The sequence below is a fragment of the Ambystoma mexicanum genome, chromosome 4p (genome assembly GCF_040938575.1).
Source record: "Ambystoma mexicanum isolate Mex_15411 chromosome 4p, UKY_AmexF1_1, whole genome shotgun sequence".
Lineage (NCBI taxonomy): Eukaryota > Metazoa > Chordata > Amphibia > Caudata > Ambystomatidae > Ambystoma > Ambystoma mexicanum.
Genome location: NC_090927.1, coordinates 173,891,935 through 173,910,516, shown reverse-complemented (window position 1 = coordinate 173,910,516; position 18,582 = coordinate 173,891,935). Strand labels below are relative to the sequence as shown.

At 46.9% G+C, this 18,582-nt stretch overlaps 1 protein-coding gene across 1 annotated transcript in view; it reads left to right on the top strand.

The window, feature by feature from the left end:
- The first annotated feature begins 16,958 nt into the window (after positions 1 to 16,958).
- Positions 16,959 to 18,582, top strand: part of SCARA5 (scavenger receptor class A member 5) — a 1,246,105-nt gene continuing 1,244,481 nt past the window's right edge. The window contains exon 1 of the mRNA XM_069605636.1: positions 16,959 to 17,529. The gene's annotated coding sequence lies outside the window, so the exon portion shown is untranslated. The remainder of the gene's footprint in view (positions 17,530 to 18,582) is intronic.

The window sequence follows — 18,582 nt, the reverse complement described above, 5'->3', positions numbered from 1 at the left end:
TTTGAAATGCGCCTCGCACACCTGTGAAGACACTGAATTTATTATGTTTGAGTCCTCCAGGGTGTTTAGATCGTTTATTAACTTCCACACCCCAGCTGTGTTTTTCTTAATTGCCAGCTTCAGCATTGCTTCGGCATCCTGCTGGATTACTTGATGTCTATGCTGATGTAACCAGTTTTTGTAGTTTTTTTTTGGCTCTTTTTAAAAGGGCTACATTATTAAGCGTTTTGTGTTTTTTCACCAAGTTTCCCAGCCTGTTTACCACTCTTTTTTATGGCGATTTCCTTGTCAAAGACATGCTTTAATTTAAAGGCAGGCCTCTTAAAGCACACTGGGCCTCATTACGAGTATGGAAGTAGCCATGGTGCTATTAGCGCCATGGCTGCCTCCATACTGGGCTCCAATACCGGGTTGCTTCAATGGGGAATTACCGGGTCATTCCAACATTGGAGGACCCAATATTTCCTCCTTGAAGGAACCATTCCCCATTCTCATTTGAGCCCCCATAGGGCTCAATGGGAATGGAGAGGGAGGTAATAATGGGCACATTACAAATGGCTCGTTATTAGCTCCCTCTTCCCCTCACGGGACCCGGAAACGATGTCTGGTTTTACCAGACATCTGTTCCGGGTCCCGCAAAGGGAACCTCGTAATAGGCACTCCAGTAATGAAGGGTGCCGGTCCCATACCGGCACCCTTCATTACGGGAGCGCCAGGGTCGTAATGAGGCCCACTGACTTTTCTTTAAAGTCCCGAAGAAACTCTGGGTATGTGAGTATTCCCCCTTTTGAGCATGGTGAACCTGAGCTTAAGGCCGTTAAAGAAGATGTTATTAACAGCAATTCTCTTCCCTTTAGGCATAACACGTTTCCTCCTGAGGCCACCTCATAGTGCTGACCTTGTTGATGATATTCTATTGGCAGATTTGTGGAGGCCCAATCTAGGCATTCAAGCTCAAGAATATTATGATTGCTCTGCTCCGTAGGTATCACTTTTAGGGAAATAAATTTTGATAACAGATCGTCTGTTGCAAACATGCAATCAATTGTACTTGATTGTTCCCTCCTTTTCCAGGTCGCTGCCGTGGGTAGATCACCCTGCAAATAACCATTTGCCATGTGCATGTCTCTCTCCAAGAGTTCCTTTTCAAAGTCCAGTGATCCCCTCTTGGCATTCTCTGTGGCTCCAGTTGATATGACTTCTATTTTGGATCCTTGTTTGTCGAAGCATTCCATATTGAAGTCTCCACAAAGTAACACGGCAAGTTTGACCAAGTAGACCTGGCATCGTCAATTGCCCTAAGTAAAGTATTCCTGGTACTGAACTCGCACCCAGGATATCTTCTCCAATAGACGTTGCAAATTAGCAACGTTGGTTTCACCGATTTCCTTTGAGAAGTGGTTGTGATAAGTGTTATAAGTTGGATCCAGGGGTTTATGTTTGTAGAGGTAATGACTGTTAGACCGCTCGAGCGATTGATAGCTGTTATAAAACCTATCATAGGACAGCCTTTTACCCCCTTTATCGCCGGATTTATGTAGACTTCAAAGTCGTCCAAGACCGGGGTTTCCCTCAACCAAGTCTCCTGTAGACAGATGAGATTGTACTTAGTCAGATTTCTCTTACTTTTGCCATATAAATGAACAAAACCCCTTGTATTCCAGCTGGCTATGAACCTGCCCCTGCCGATGTCTGTGTGACTCTTTTGCTGGCGTTATGACCTGTCTGCCAATGTTCCTGCCAACCAACTCCAGTCTTCCGTGCGGCCAACCTCCAGGTCTTCACTTTTCTTCAAGATGACCATTCTTTCCCCTTTATGAATGCCAATTTTAAAATCTTCTTTTCCCTCTTTGTAACTACATCCTTGGATGTTGGGGACGTCAGGCACATTTTGAGAGGACCCTCTTTCGTCTTTTCCCTGTTTCAGAAAGGGAATCACACTTGTGTTTTTTACTCGATTTTCCATTTCCTTTAAAGCAAACCCATGAACATTCAGTTTGGTCCCTTCTTTCATGAGAAGATTCTTAATGTTCCGGGATGCCAAATGAAGAATCACATTATCAGTGCATTTTTTCTAGGGAATTCAATTAGGTCAATATCCCTAGAACTGAGTTTATCCAAGGTTGGTACAGATCGCAACAGCCTCATTACATTTGCTCTATTCATCACGAGGCCGTCTGTGAATCCTAGAATTCTTTCTAGAGATAATTTGAACTCTTCAGTTAGTGGGACATTGTTGTATTTACATGGGTTTGCTTGTTTAAATTCTTGATCCACTCCTTCCACTGGACTGTTTACTCCCCATCAGACTGTTCTTCTAGGGGCCCCTGATTGTACGTCCCTCTGTGTCGTATCTATACGATTCATCTCCGACTCTACTGTTTTTCTCTGTTCTATGGTGACTCTTCTTTGTTCCATCATCGTGAAGAGTTGTTTTGAGTTTGTCAGAGAATTTTGAGAGTAGTTTTGCTCATCCGATTCTAATGAGTCATCGGATGTTTCCATATTTTGGTGTGCCCTCGACCTCCATTTGGGTCCATTGTTATCTTTTTGCCTGGTTGGAGTGATGTCTGTAGATCCTCTGGACCCAATTTGATCCGGCTACACATTTAAGTTTGGTGCACTTTGTACTACCTTTCCTGTGCCCAGAGGTACAATAGGGGCCCTGGGAATAGGTCCACATGCAGCTTCATGATGATGTTTGTTTCCCTCAGTCCACCTTGAATCCAAGTCTTTCAAATAGGTTGATAGTTTCATCAAGTCATTTTCTATGTCGTTATAAGATATATCGCTCTCTCGATCTTCATCAGTCAATATTTCCAAATCGATCCCAACAGTAGTTGACGAGCCCCTCTGATGTAAGGATTGCCGGTTGACGTCCTCCCGGTTTGATGGTCTTTGTATGTTCCTGGGTAGACCAAAGTTGCTTTCTTTGCACTTCCGACTCGCAGACTTACTGTTCAGTTTATGTGTGGATTTACCTTCTAAGTTGTGTTTATCCACAAGAGAAGTTATAGTCTTCGAGTAAGTGCATAACCCTTTTTTATTTACCACCAGCCCTGCACTTTCAAGCGCCTTTGCACCTTTTTTTGGAGCCCTAAACATTTCCTAAGTTTTAATTTTCACAGTGATAGGGTCTAAGTCCAGGTGTTTTTGGATTAGAACTGTTTCTTACCAGGCAAGGGTTTTTTGCCTCCCTTTGCTTTATTAATGTCAGGAACCACTCTCACCGGCAAAGTTGTTGCATCTTTAATTCTCACTGCCGTAGGCTGTTCTCCTATATTAGCAATAAGTGGAGGTTCATCCGGCCTGGTATATGGAGCATGGTCCTCCGTTCGGGTCAAATCGATTTGGTCTCCTCCTGCCAGTGAACTGCAACTTAGCCTGTCAGCTCTCCGCTTTTCTTTTTGCAGTATAATTGGATCCAGTATACTCTTTAAGATTTGCGTGATTTGATCAGTGTTTTTGTCGAGATTAGACTGTAGAGCGGTAATGAAACCTTCCACAAAAATAAGCTTTGAATGTAGCATAGCCATCATTGTTGTCTGGTCCCGTAGTTGGTCGTTCTGGGTCTCAATTAATTTCATAAACGGTGACATTGTAATAGCAAATACTGAAATCATTCTTGCGTCAATTTCCAGGTTCCCGAAGGAGTTCTTTTCTACCTGTACCGCTGCTAGGTCCATTATCATCATCGGGCAGGGAAGTTGGCCCATGTTGTCGTTTACTGGAGAATGGGGCCAGTTGCTGCGTTTCGGCTACTTCTGGCAATGGCGCAGACGGGCTAAAAAACGGTGGTGTGGAAGGTTGGCCCAGAGTAATTGCCAGTGGTTTAGATTCATTCGAAACCTTCCACCCATCACTTTTGTGGTCAGCTTCTGAGAGATCCACCATTTCCGTATGAATGGAACTTTTGGGGAGAGGACGTCCCCGCACCATTTGATAATGAGTTAGGGCCTGCCTTTACACCCTTCAATAGGTGCCCACGCGTAGGTGTAACCGAGTAGGCTCCCGTAATGCCCTTTTCTTGGACAATCTCCCTTACATTTGTCTTGCTGGTCTTGTAGCAGAAAATGTCTATGTGGCTACTTAGGGAGGAACAGAGGCCCAGAGGCTTCCAACATTTATCGGTGGCGTGGAGGTTTGAAGAGGCCTCTTTGTGGTGCGTGGCTCGTCCAAATATAAAAGGGTTTGTTTGAGGAAGATCCTTTTCCTGGCTGCCTCCTCCTTTTGACGACGTCTATCGAGACAATGACACACCTTCTTTCACGGATTGCTTAACCTTCGGAGTAGTTGACGGGGCAGTCTGTTTAGAAAGTGGCGAACTCTTACTACTCCCGCACTGGTCTCCTAATGGGTGATCAGCCTCTGAAGCCTCCGAAGCCGTGCCTGTAGGTTGCATTTTGTGGATCTCTTCCGACCCATATTTTGACTTTTGTGCATCAGGGGCTTCTTTATCTTTATCTTCTTTGTCTTCAGGGGTAGATTGTAACAAATTTTCATATGACAAGGTTTCTTTGTATATTTCCATATCTGGGCATAGTGCAGTTATAGCTGCCATTTTCCAAAGTTTTCACAACACTCCACTTCCAACTCCCCACTTGAACCCTCCCTTTAGGCTTATGAACACACGCTGTCAATGAAAATACTTCCAGCCAAATAAAATGAAAGCACTGCTACAATCCTGCTGTAATCCTGCTGCAGTTGGCAGATCAGTGATGGACTTGTATACGTTATCTACAATCTACTATAGTAGATAGTGTATAGTGGATATTAGGGTGAATGAGAGGGTGAGGAGAGGAGTGAGGGGGTGGCGGTGGGGGGGGGGCTGGGCACACTCTTTGCCCGCCGTGGAATGCCAAAGGCCCCTGAACACACTGCCAACACCTTGCCAATTCCACACCCAACAACAAACAAACAACAAATGTTTTACACAGCTCGGCTCCTCTCCGCTTTTCAGCCACTCACCATAAGTTTACCATAAGTTTACCCAATGTGGTGTAGGGCAGCAGTGTATGGCAGCTCTATGTCTTGGTGAACTGGTGTGCAGCCCCTCACGGCACCTTGCTGTGAGACCCAATAGCGAGCCCCGATGCGTCCCGAAGCGTCCTCAGCTGTTGCTGCCAGTACTGGTGAAATACCAAAATACTGCACTCGCGGCACACCAGAGGCCCCAAAGGCACCGACAGCACTCCTACAGCACAATGGAACCACGGATCCAGCAGCTACCAGCTCCGCACTGCTGCTGCCGCCGTGCTGAGTTTGGCAGAGTTAGAAGAAAGGACCTAGGGGATCTAACGGATTGTCAAGCCGCACCAGTATCTCACTCTCTACTGCTCTCTCTCCTCTCTCGTCAGTATTCCTTCACTGGCCGCTTCCAACAATCACATTTCAAAGAATGCAACATATCTGCACTTTGCCATTAAACGCTTTGGCGTGGGTGTATGACAAAGGACTCCTTTGGGGGTTTTGGGGGGCAGGGGGAGTCTGGCTGCCCTTCCCCAGTCGCTTTACCTAATAGCAGGTCACTCATTGCTCTGCCTTTAAAGGGTGAGATGTTGACTTGGTTCTCGCAGGATTTCAGCATGGGACCTGCAAGGCACATAAAGATGTCTCTAGCAGACACACTAGCACATTTGTGACCGAGGCGAGATTGAAAAGCCATAGCAACAGCTGGGCCAGAGACTGCGTAGGCCTCCGGCGCTCCTGCAAGGGTTTGCGGCACTATATTCTGCAGTATCTATTGTTGTGTAGTGAAACCTCCTCTGTGCATCGCCCCTTTAAGGGGTTGGGTCCCTCCCCCATGTATTGCCCTTTTAAGATGGGCCATGATGTCGTCATGGCCCAAGCTAATAAAAGGGAGTCCAGCAGGCATGTGCGGGAGAATGGCTGCGGGCACCATGACTGAGTAACTGGTGTGTGTCCTTTATTGAGGCCTGCAGGCCCGCCCTGAAGACACAGGGCCTGCAGGCAACGTTGCCATGGGGTTCCTTGCACAGCATGCAGGACTGGATCGTATGAAGTGGCACGGTCAACAGTGCCTCTCACTGAGGCTCTGAAGCCTACCCAGTGCTGGTGTCCTATAGCACTGTAGGGTGGGGCTGGCGCGATGTCCATGGGCAGCCCCCACCCTTCCAACCTCCGAGGCCCTGTGCCTCCTGATGCTGGTGTCCCATAGCATCCGACGGGGGAGTTGGTACGATGTCCCATGGCCAGCTCCACCCCCACACCCAGCTAACATCTATGTTTCTAAGGACGAGTGGAATTGTATGTTACGTTCTTCGGAGCACCCAGCTTGAAAAAAGCACTGCATTCTTGAGAAAACTCAGGAAACAGGCCACCTGCAATAATATAAACCTGGCTTTATGTTACTACAACATGGAGGCGGCCATGTGCCAAAAACGAACTTCAAACAGCAGCGGATGACGGCTAACGCTGCCATGTTAAATTGAATTTGACAGCGATTTTCCACTCCACACGTCGCATACTTGTCAAAGATCTGTCAAAACACTTTGCTCATAGTAGACACACAGCACACGCTCTTTTTGTGACTGGACACGTGTGCCAGAAACACCTTGCTCGTTTGATAGGCCAGCTCTTTGTGGGCGCTGCTCACCTGCCTGTGCCTGGGGTATGAGTGAGGAAGGGGTTCTCAGCAGAGATGTTGCTTGAGTGCTGGCCCACGAGGCATGAACGTAAAATACCCAAGAGCTATTCCTGGCTGTTGGCACGAACTTCAAACCTTAACCTTTGCATAGCAGAGCACGTGCGAGTGGAACAGCGTGAGGTCTTGATTACATCACCAAGAAGTCTCCTGGGACAAAAAAGCACGTGGGCCTCAAAAGAGAGTTGCACTTCATGAAGTTTCACGACAAACGGTTCACATGTTTTGGAAACAAAAATGCTGAGAAAGGTGTATTTTAAAGCAGATTTGGCCAATAACTTGTTAAAATGTCCAGTATCCAGTTATAATAACGAAAAGATAATAACGAACAACATTTATTTTGAACAAATCATTTTTACCGAAAAAATATCTATTTATTTGAAGAAAAAAAAATATTTATATATATATATATATATATATAAATGGGTGTAGGGTGAGGGGTTAAACCGGGTGGGGTCAGGTTGGAGTGGGGTTATAAACAAAGAGAAACATGGAGATATCAGGTGCCTCCTCCCCAGCCCCAATAACATTTTTCAAAAATCAGTATTTTTTCAGTAAAAATGTTTTGTTATAAATGTTTCTGTTATTTATTTATTTGTTAATATCACAGTGAACCAAAATCGCCGAGCTCAACGGTGCACCAAGTGCTTGTAGTGACTGATCCTCACTCAGAACACTAGCTGATAATGGACTGTCAAGTGGCCCCCAGAGAGCATTACCCTACAGCCACGTGGGCCAGTCCGAGCTCCCTTTGGGCCAATTAGCCGAGGATGTCAGCAGCACCTCAACACTGTTGATAACATTTTCACAGATATCCTCGAGCACAAAGATATTTTGATCCCATTTTTTTTTTCATTTTTTTATTTGCAGTGTCCCCGAGAAAGAACACAATTGTAACCCTGTTTACACTAACAAGGCTCGGAAAGAAAAGGCAGTGAAACCAGGGGAGAAAGGAAAGGCAAAAGAGCAAGGAAAAGAGAGAGAAAGAGAAAAAGAAAGGATAAAAAGCAAATCCACCGTCATTCATGTAAAGAAACCAAACAAACAGGCCGTTCTGTTGATCTCATATATATTAATATATATATATATATATATGTACCTATATATATACCCATTACATGGCCACGGTAGTGACCATGTAGTTATGGTTAAGTTGCTGTTTCCATAGGAAGAGCACTTTTTGGGCGGCTTATAACTTCACTCTCCCTGGACGAATCCTCACCAAACTTTGCAAAAAAAGTATTTGGGTCACTCTGAATTTCTTTGCAGTTTGGTGAGGATTCGTCCAGGGGGGGCAAAGTTATAGGGGGGGTCCCAAAACTTTTTTTTCCCATAGACATGAGCGGGGGAGGACATCTTTGATGTCCTGGGTGTTAGTCTTAGCAGTGCACGGTGGTGCCGTGAGTTATGGTTGCTTAGCTTACCATAACTGGCGAATTTCAAGGGTTTTTTGGTTTTACTTGGAACCATAACGTCCCTTTGACAAAGTTTTTTCACTGAATTTCATAGGTTTTTAGTAGCGTAACTTAACCATAACGTCCCTTTAACAAAGTTTTTTCACTGAATATATATATATATATACATATATATATATACATATATATATATATTTATATTTTTTTCTGTTTTTTAAAGATCCCATTTTTGTATCCCATTCGCATTTGGTTATTATGGTCTTACAGAGGGTGGCCCATGGGGGGCAAACCTCCTCCTGGTTATACTGTGGTTTTATCGACCACCCTAACCTCTGCCACCTTTTTATCTACCCTTGCTGGTCTTGTAGCCCAGATACATGGATTTGCATGATGTAGGGGGTATGGGCTGGGGGGTAGGTGTGTGATGGGGAAAGGGGGTACAGGGAGGGATGAATATGGGTGAACTCCACCATTAAAAGAAAATATTTTGCATGAGCTTCAAGGGTCGAACAAGGTGGTCGATGTAACTAACTGTAGTCAGTGAAACCACGTAGAACTTCCCTCCTGCATTAATGAATAAGTGGCCACAACGATAGCACCAGAACATTCTAAAGGGGGGTGCTATCATTTTCCTTTCTGTATTATGATGAGTACTCCCCCCCCGCCCTGCACTTGGACATGTTTGTTTGTTTGTTTGTTTGTTTGCTACCATTACTTACGCAGGGGCACAGGCACCCCAAATAACGGCCCTGTTCATGACCGGGCATGCCACCCCATTCTGTAATGGGGTCCTGCACACAAAGGTCGGAGGCCTGCCCCGAAAGCATCCTGCCAAGAAAGATGGCAGAGCCCTGCTGAACCCTCTCCTAGACCAAGAGGCACACCCACCGCCCAATGAGAGTACCCTGCGCCTTGCAGCCACACACTGTGAAAATGTGTGTCCGCGTTCCAGACTATGCTTTGTCTTGTATTAGTACCCGGCGAGGGCGCAATCAGAATGAAAGAACCATTCTGATTGGCCCTCGCCGAGGCATTACCCGGCTGGGAATGCATCAGTCGGGATTCCACTGCCACTGTCAGCAGTGGGGGGCGTGGCCGCCCCTCAGCCAATGAGGAGACTCGAAGCGGGGCCATCCCCACTCTGAGCCTCCCCACGGTTGAGAGGCTGCCTTCGCTCCCTGCCGGGCACTCAGGTAAGGCTTTTTTTTCCCCTTTCCTCCCTCCTCCCTGCCGTTTTCCCTTTCCCGTCGGCCCTTTTCTTGGTCGTTTTTTTTTTGTTTTTTTATGTCCCGAAACGCTGCAGCGTTTCTAGGCAGAAAAAAATGCTTTTAGTGCCCCGGTCACGCACATATTGCGGGTCAGGGTAGTAATAGCTATATGCCCCTCGTGGCGGGAGCATTACCGACTCCGGTAATGCCCCGGGGCCTTCATTAACTATGGGCCCGGGGGCATTACCTGAGTCTGTAATGCCCCCGCCGCTCGGGGCATATTGCTTACATATAGAAATTGGCAGTGGAGTAATTTTGCTGAAAATGTTGGAGGGGCATGACATTTAAATGTAAGGGGCCCCTGCCAAATGACTGGAACAAAATGGGGTGCCAAAAAAGTAGGGGAGACTAAAATTACGCCCAATGGTAATAGGCAGGTAATGTAAGCTCCCATTCTATACCTTTTTATGTACTAAGTGAGGCTCACTATTTCTAAAATATTTCAGACCCTCACAATTACATAGTTTCAAGAAGAGAAAGTTCAAGGTCTTACAAGAGGGCACTTTAGCAGACCCATGGGCTGTCTCTGGTGTAATGTACCGAGGGGTCTGGTACATCCCACAGTGAGCCATTTCACTGTGATCGATTCCCTGCATTTTATGGGGTGCAAGCCTCCAAGCCCGCCCCACTATTCCCTCTCATAAAGTAACTAAGCCCCTAATTGCTGTTAAATAATAAAAAATATATACCCTAACTCCATGCGGCGAAAAGCCTGCAGGAAAACAGCAGTGCCCAAAAAAGGGTAGGACGAGTCTAATGGGCTTAATCATGACTGTTAGGGCCTCGCACAAGCCAACCTTGGGAAATGGCCATGTGATACACCAGAGGGACCTGGTGGGTGTGGGTGGTAGGCGGGGGCAAGAAATTGAGATAAAGGGGTTGTGGAGGCAACAGAAAGAGCTATGGAAAAAGGGCTCACATGGGCTGAGGCAAGAACAGGAGCTAAAGAGGACAAGAACATGAGGGGCCGTGGACAGAATAGGAGCTAAAAGGGACTGAGGCAAGAAAAGGGGCTGAAGGAGTGAGGATCAACAAAAGTGACTAAACAGATTGGAGGTAACAGAAGGGTCAAAAGGGACTGGGGGATCAAGAGAAGGGACAAAACAGGTCTGGGGGCAGCTAAAGGGGATAACTGAGATTGGGTGACAAGTAAAGGGGCAGAACAGGTCCAGGGGCAGCTAAAGGGGTTAAGGGCAACAAAAAGGGATAAAGGGTATTGGGGGGGGGCTCGAAAAGGAGCTAGTGGGCAACAAAGGGGCTCACTTACCTTTTTGAATTTCACACTGCCTCATAGCACCACCAGGAAGTGTTCCAGTCCTGGCCAATGAATGGCTGGGGTGGGACAAAAACAAAAAATACACACTGCTGGTGTGCTGGCAGCACTACAGGAGCGTGTCTGGCTGACGTCTTGTTCCGGCCACCTGACTTCCTGTCCTTCCCCAGCCAATCAATAATGTGCCCCGCCCGGCTTGCCCAGCTCTAGTACTGTACAAACCCTGCGTCATGCACAGTCCAGGGCTTAGCAGTTCATTAACACAGAAAGCAGCATTTCCTGTTCACTGAAGAAGCACTGGTGAACAGGGGTGTTGCTAGGTCTGGAAAAGATCCGGGGCTACACTAATGTCAGGATTGTCGGGACTCGGGGCCAGCTAGCCTTTTTGTTGTAGACTCTGAGATTCTATCTGGGGCTACAACCAAAAGACCTGGGGCTATAGTCCCCTAAGCCCCCCCCCCAGCAACGCCTCTGCTGGTGAAAGGCCCGGTTGTGGGGAAGTCTGCAGAGTGTGCAATCTCAGGACATGTGTCAGCTTGACTCGTGGCGAAATGACCAGGCTGCAGTGATTGGAAAGGGTCCCCTCATGGGAGTATGGCTGTCTGTGACTGTAGACACTCATGTGGAGGCCCCCTAACGGTCCCTGGACCATGCTCAGCACGTTTTAAACAGCACCATGATGACACCCCCAGGCTGGCACGCGTGCAAAGGGCCTGACTAGTCATGTACATGCTTTGCCCCCATTCAGATGAGGAATTTCCCCCATTTTAATGAATGTAGCCTCACATGATGGGCACACAATGAAGCACTCCGGCTAGGAGTAAACACACCTCGGGCTGTGCCGGATATAGTACGCTCAGGCTACACCCAGCACAGCACTGGGTTTTGCACCTCATTATCTATTTAAAAGGGCACTGATGGCATGGGCAGACTTGCTCATGCTAGCAGCATGGCTCTACCTCGCTGACAGCATTCACGTGGGACTAAGCTTATCACACATGTGTAAATGATGTAACGCCACCTCTCCCCCCACCCCCTTGGAAGGCTCCCAGAGAGCCCCAAGTCAAGCCCTCTCTTGGCTACATTGTGCACTATGGATGCAGGACAAATGAACGCTAAGCCCAGTTTGACAGAATGTCATCTGCAGAAGTGGACTCTCTTAAGATTCTTTGATTGTGTAAAGACAAATTGAAAGTTGCTTCTGCAAGATGTGCTCTGCCAAACAGACAAACATTGCTCTGACTTGGTAAATAAGTAGCCTGATCCCTGCCGTCCATATAGAAGATGCATGTAAACGCATGCTATGCACAATCCAAACACACAGCAGCAGCAAAAAGGGAAATGGCCACATTTCAGAGAGAACGTTGAATGCCACCTCTCATGCCTCCTCCTTGTGTTGACTTCCTTTAAATACCCATTGGCACTATAAAGATTGTCTGATATTATATAAATGTCTAGTGACACCTCTGGTGCTATATGTACTAAATGATATGGGGCTGGCCAAGTATATTATTAATCAGGAAAGTCTGTTAAGGTCCAGTCATATGGCAACAATGAGGTTGTAACACAATTCATAAGGCCACGTGTTAGAACTCAGTGACATTTCCAATGTTCAAATCATACATTTGCAGAAAGTCAAGACCTTCCTGCCTCCCACAGAAGGCCTCCCATTGTCCTCCATTGTGCCCCTGAGAAGTGTACATCACGTGGCCACATGTCTCATAAAGGGTCTACACAGATACGACCACACCACCCCGGCCCTCACCAACCTTCACTGACTCCCCCTGCACACACAAATCACCTTCAACTCTTGCTGCATCATCTATAAGGCAGCCGCCCACAAGTCACCCAGCTTCCTCGTGGAGAAACTCAGCATCTCTGGTGCACAGCGCAGCACCAGAAGCCAGGACACATGCAGACTTGCAATCCACTGCTGCAAAAAGGAAAAGGACCAGAAAACAAGCAGTCTCTGCCTGTGCCCCAAGACTATGGAACCTCCTCTCCATCAGCATCAGACTCGCCCCTAAAATCCTACAATTCAGAAAGAACATAAGGCCCACCTCTTCAAAGAATCTCTCCTCCTCAACACCTAGGCCATCACGTCGCACCCCGAGCTTCCTGACTTGCTAGACACTGTCTGCCCATCTCCTCCCTGCCACCCTGTACAGCTGTACCCCTCCTCTGTGCCCCTCTGTATCCTGCCCTCCGTTGTATATCTGTTCGGTTGTTACCACTGAAAAGTGCTCTGTTGTTCACCTGTTTTATTGTATACCTCTTTAAAATGTTCTGTTGCTTCTCAAAGCTTGGTCAGCCCTCAATGAATACAACGATAATAATAATAATAATAACACATGGTGGTAGTAGCCTAGAATAGTGTAAACAGGAGTCTGTGCTAAAGTGAAGATAAATCCATATTTGGCTCAAAGAAAATAAGGAAGGTATGGAGGTATAGTAGGAAACAGTTATTATCCTGTTAGTTTTGACAGAAATAAAGTTACTAAATGTATCTTTCACTAATTGTTCCTAAATATTTGAGGGCCCAATGCTTGTATCTCCTCTCTGAGAGCTGATAACGGATGCTGTCATCCCAAACTAGGACAACCTTAGAAATCCCATGTTACCGAGCAGCACATCAACAGCCGCTGAGGTGCAGAACTTCTGAAGATTGGAATGAACAAAAAAAAACCCTGTAAGCCTGCGCATCTTTATCTAGGCATGGGAAGTTCACTGCAGGAAGAGCTATGATGTTTTTAGGAACACAGGATATGGGGAGATAGTGCAGAATTCGAGCCATGGCTCAGGGAAGAGTATTCACACCTTTTCATATCACTCACAGCATATTTACTTCTGACTTTCTGTGACTCTTCAGGGAGCAGTGGTCGAAGTGGGCGGGAGCCGTTGGGGTTATGTTTTACTCTTCCTATAATTCTATTTTAAAAAGAAGACGTTCCGGAAAGGTTTCATTTTAAAATAAAAGTGTAGTTAGATGTTTAAACTTGCCCTTCAGTGCACCACGCTGAACGTTCCCTTAAACGGCAGGCGCATGTGTTTGGGGATTCGTATTGCGGGTGGAGGGGGCGAGGTGATGTGGTTTGTGCGGAGTGGGGACAAGCCTGCAGGGAACATAGTTCCACTACTTCTTTTTGTACACTTCGACCACTGAGTAGGATCAAGGCACTCATGAAATTGCTATAAAAGATGGCCGGCACTTGACTAAGGAAATATTCCAAGGGTATCCTAGTAAGAAACTTGGAATGTTCTAATCTCCTACTTCGATCAACCTATACCTGGAGTGTGAGAACCCCCACTCTGTTGATTACCTGTTGAGGTTTTTGATAGCTCAAAGCTCTTTCCACGATTGATCAGAGAAGGCAGAGTGACATGTTCCCTTAACATTACAGAGCGGGGTAAGGATGCCCTTCTGGAAGACCTTGTGGCTTGCTTGTAGCTGAGCACCCAGGGAACAGGGCATCTGCGTGCACAAGAACAGATTGTGCCTGGGGACAGCTCAGCAACCTTAACTTGAAGGGGAAGTAGCAGAAGAGAGCTACAGTTCTGTGTGGCTCATCGGAAAAGGTCCCCTGGCACCCCAAGTCCAGAGGCATTAACTCTGGCAACTGCTGGTGTTTAGTGGACCTGGACAAAGCCATTGTGCCAGTTTCAAGCCATTGACTGCCCTCAATCAAGCAGTGAAACAACTTCACAGAGGCGTAGCCAGGACCGCCTAAGTGGGGCCTGAAGCTAATGTAGTTGGACGCACTGCAGTGACATTAACATCTGTTAATACCCACCCAGTGCTGCTGAGTGGGTATTTACAGATTAAGGGTTGGCTTTGCCTGCTCAGGCCCTACCCTGTCTATGCCTATGCCACTTCATCAAATGGACAATGACCTGAGCTTCGAACCCTGTTTTGTACATCGAGTCACTTGATAGAGCCAGTTAACTGCACCTGCTTCGAAGTTATACAAGACATCATTGAATCCCTTTGCCAAACCTTGGTACAGTGACCAAGCCATGTGCTTCCTACAACTGCATCTCCCTGCAAGACCATCAATCTGCTCTTCGCCAATGACCCAACCGTTGTGACATTACACTGGCCCTTTGCATATGCCATCTGAAGTAACCAAGTACTGTAGAGCTAGCGTGACACCATCGAACCAGATCATGAGCCCCCCAAAAGCCCCTGAAGACTGGCTCTGGCCTGTCATGCCACCATCCACAGACGATGGTGCAGATATCATTTATATGGACCGTAGGCACCCTGACCCTACTTGCCTTTACGTGGACCCTAATGATGAGGTAGGTCCCCATTCCCTACTGTGACCAAAGCAATTGAGAGACTATGGGCCTCATTACAAGCATGCTGGTCCGGTAACAACGGTGCTGATAAGATGTGACCTGGCGGGCGGAAAGGCACCTGCTCGCAGACTTTGACGGATGCACTGGCACTGTTGCACACGGTGCCGGCACATTCGTCCTTTCCATTCCCATTGGGAATGGAGAGTTTCTTTTCTTTTTTGCGGCGCCTAGCTTCAGGGACCGCCGGGTTGTAATGCCCAAGTGATTCCCCATTGTCGGGTACCGGAAAAAATGCATAACTCCAGCGGCAGCCTGCCGGTTTTACCGGCACGGCTACCGCCGGAATGACAATGAGGCCCTATGTTTGTGCTTCTACCTTTTTTTTAATTAAAGACCAATTTTTCCTCTTTCAGTGCAAGTCCCAGTTTTCCCAAACTACTCAGACTGCGATACTATGAGATGAGTCCCAAGAATGAAAATGAAGGTGTTAAAGACAGGTGTAAAGGTGTTACCCCTGCCTTAATGCCCCCTTTCATGCTCCGGGTCATGTCGGTGGATTCTGAAAACGGAGGGGATTGGCAGAACGGGAGTTAGATTTCCACCTCCCTTTTACCGTCGGCCTTCAAAAACCACTTGGTTTTAAAACCAATGGATGCCTATGGAATCTGCCTGCTTTTTACACCAGCAAAAAGCAGGACGATTCAATAGGAATCCATTGTAAACGCTGCTTCCCACGCATACATTGCAGGGGGCGTTTAATTATTTTGTACTGCAGAGTGCAGAAGGGTGGTGTATAGGCGATTTAATTTCATCTCATGTCACACCTCCTTTTTGCATTCTGCAGTTCAATTAATAAACAATGATGAGGCGGTGCCTGCTTGCACATACGCTGATCTGTAAGCAGCCCTAGCGATGGCAATTTACGCTCGTTTTTAAAATGAGCTGCTATGTGTTGTCTACTGCAGCTGAGCATGGTAGGTATTTTTTGTCCATTTATGGGGCTTATTTTTTAAGCACTGGGGTGGTGAAATAAGTGTCAAAACTAAACGGCTTACATCAGCGGTTACATGTATTTCATGTTTTGCAGGCATAGTGGGAACGCATCCCCCTCTCCCCGTTCCCGCTCCGCCTGCAAAACCACCTAGTTTTATGCCTGAGAAAAAGAGAGTACAGGTATGTTTGCCTGTATTGACTGTTTCTTTTTGCACTTTCTGTGAAAGTGTGCAAATGCACGCCTGGGCTCCAATTGTACTAAAGTGCTGATGTTGGCAGTTCCCAGCGTGCAATTGGCACTAATAATTTTGGGGCTGATTAATGGAATTATTTGCGCCAAAAAACGGGGATTTGTGCGCCATTCTGCCCACGAATCCCCATTTGTTAAACAGGGATTTGCAGGCAGAATGGCGCACAAATCCCCGTTTGTTAAACAAGGATTTGCGGGCAGAATGGCGCACACATTCCATGAATCAGCCACTGTGTTCTTACAGAGCCTGGTTTGGGGAAATTGTGCTGCTAATGCAAATCTCTGGAGACTACATAAAACCTGCCCTCATGTCCTGCTACCAAAGTAAAGCAAAGGAGGGATCCTGAGTCCTTGTGTACATTTGCCTTTAAGATTCCAACATCACTAAGCCTCTCTGCAGTGCAGTCTGTTCAGAAATCGTGACTCTGGAAGTGGATTGTACTTCTAGTCTGTCAGTTGGAGAAAGGGTCTGGTGCGCTGTTAGTCCAGTTTTAAAATCAAACAAAACCCAAGTTTTTATACCTTTTATTAAACTAGCAAATATGATGTTTTTTTATAAGCTTTCTGAGTCCCAGAGACCTCTTAATCGTTGGATGGTATGGTTACGAAAAAACAACAATGGGCTGCTATGCAACTTTTATACACTAGAGGGGGCTCTGATCCTGGCTTCATATAACGATTTTTTTTTACGTTGGAAGTTTGGGTATGAACCAGCAATTACTGTGTGCATGCAGAAAATAGGGGCACAACTGCCAGGAGGGGGGTCATCAATGCAGCTTGTTGTACTTTTTCTCAAAGGGGTGGATACATGGAAAAGAAAAAAAAGATTGAAAACACTGAATAAGTGGAAGTACGTATTTTAAGGGAAGGTGTCCGTGATGTTACGCTGCCAGTCCTTGAGCAGGCCTGCAAGATATCACACGTAACAAAGAGGGAGGACAGGAAGGACAGAATAAAAGGGAAGGAGGGAAAGGGATAATAAAAGAGGGGGTGGAGGAAAACATAGGGAGCCAGTGTAACACGTTAACACACGGAGGCCCTCGCCCAACGAGGACGGACACGTGCAGTGCAAGGGTCTGCGAGACATCCTCTGAGAGCCAGCAAGACCCCCATTATTTGCGAGAAAGCAAGTGCAGCAGTGAGAAGAACCCAGAAGCCATGTGAGCGGGACATCTGTGGCATTGCAGCCCGTCCCTGGGGTGAGAGAATCCCAGAAAGTACGGGAATTGTGCAACTTCTGCAAACTTTCAGAGCGCCATTTGGACAGCAGCAGAGACCTCGAGGCACCCTGTCACGCCTCAGCAGCGCCGGCACTCTTCCGGGCTTCAGGACACCGCAGGCGGCCTCTGTGCACGGCGATCCGGCAGGTGAGTCCCGGGGCTGGGACCAGGGACCGGAGCATCTCCGGGCCGGGGAGGTATTCTCTCTAATAGCAGCGCATCTCCGCTCAGAAGCGCCGAGCCTTTCCGTGCAGCCTTTGCATTAGCGATCTTCGGGGTCGTTTTCATTTGCTCATGAAAACACGTGTTACGGGCAGAGAAACGTAATGGGCAGAGAAAAGTGCATTGTGCCATTGAAGAAAATGGGCACTACAGGCTGAAAGGAACATCTGTAAAACAGCTCCACCTGAAGCATAAAGCTGTGCCGGCCAATGTGAAGGGGTTGGAGCTGTATATTTTTTTTAACTTATGCTGAAAATCTAAAAATACCTAAGCTTATGCGGTAAGCTTTCTTCTGCCCTGCGTCTTCTGTTTTCAAACAAATACTAGCTAGAAAATGAATTACAATGTAATGAGTGGTTCGTCCATCATGCATTAACCCCCAATAACCGCCTGAAAGTCCTGCTATAAGCTTAGGCACAATCGAATGGTATTCATTCAATCAGGCAAGCCAGAAAGGCTAACTTCAGCCTGTAATGTACCCACTAAAACAGTGCATCACAACAGGTGCATTAACCCACTGTTCTGTTTTACCAGCTTAAATTAAAATCTGCTGCGGTGTTCAGTTCTGGGAATCACAAAGACCCGACGCATACGCCGGGAGCACACGACTCTTGGAGTAGCGCCTCTTGAGTAGCCATCCCCGTAGTACGATTCCGGTTTTGCACTTACGAGAGTTCGCTAGTGATCCGCTTGTGTGCAGCAGACCTGGTGCCCTGTGCAAGCATTTAGCAACAGAGCTTCCACGCTGTTGCATGTCAGGTAGTAGTCAGTCACCGAGTCCTGGAATATCAGTTGCACTCTGGGAATTGTAGTCTTGCATGTGCAGTCACGTAAGTGTCAGAATTCAGACAATAAATACAGCGGGGATGCAAAGGTCACTCACCTCTGGCACGGAATACACCATGTACAAGAGGACATATAGATTTAAAGTTGTGACGGTAATTAGAGGAACCCCACACTCGCGAGGCCCAGAGCGTG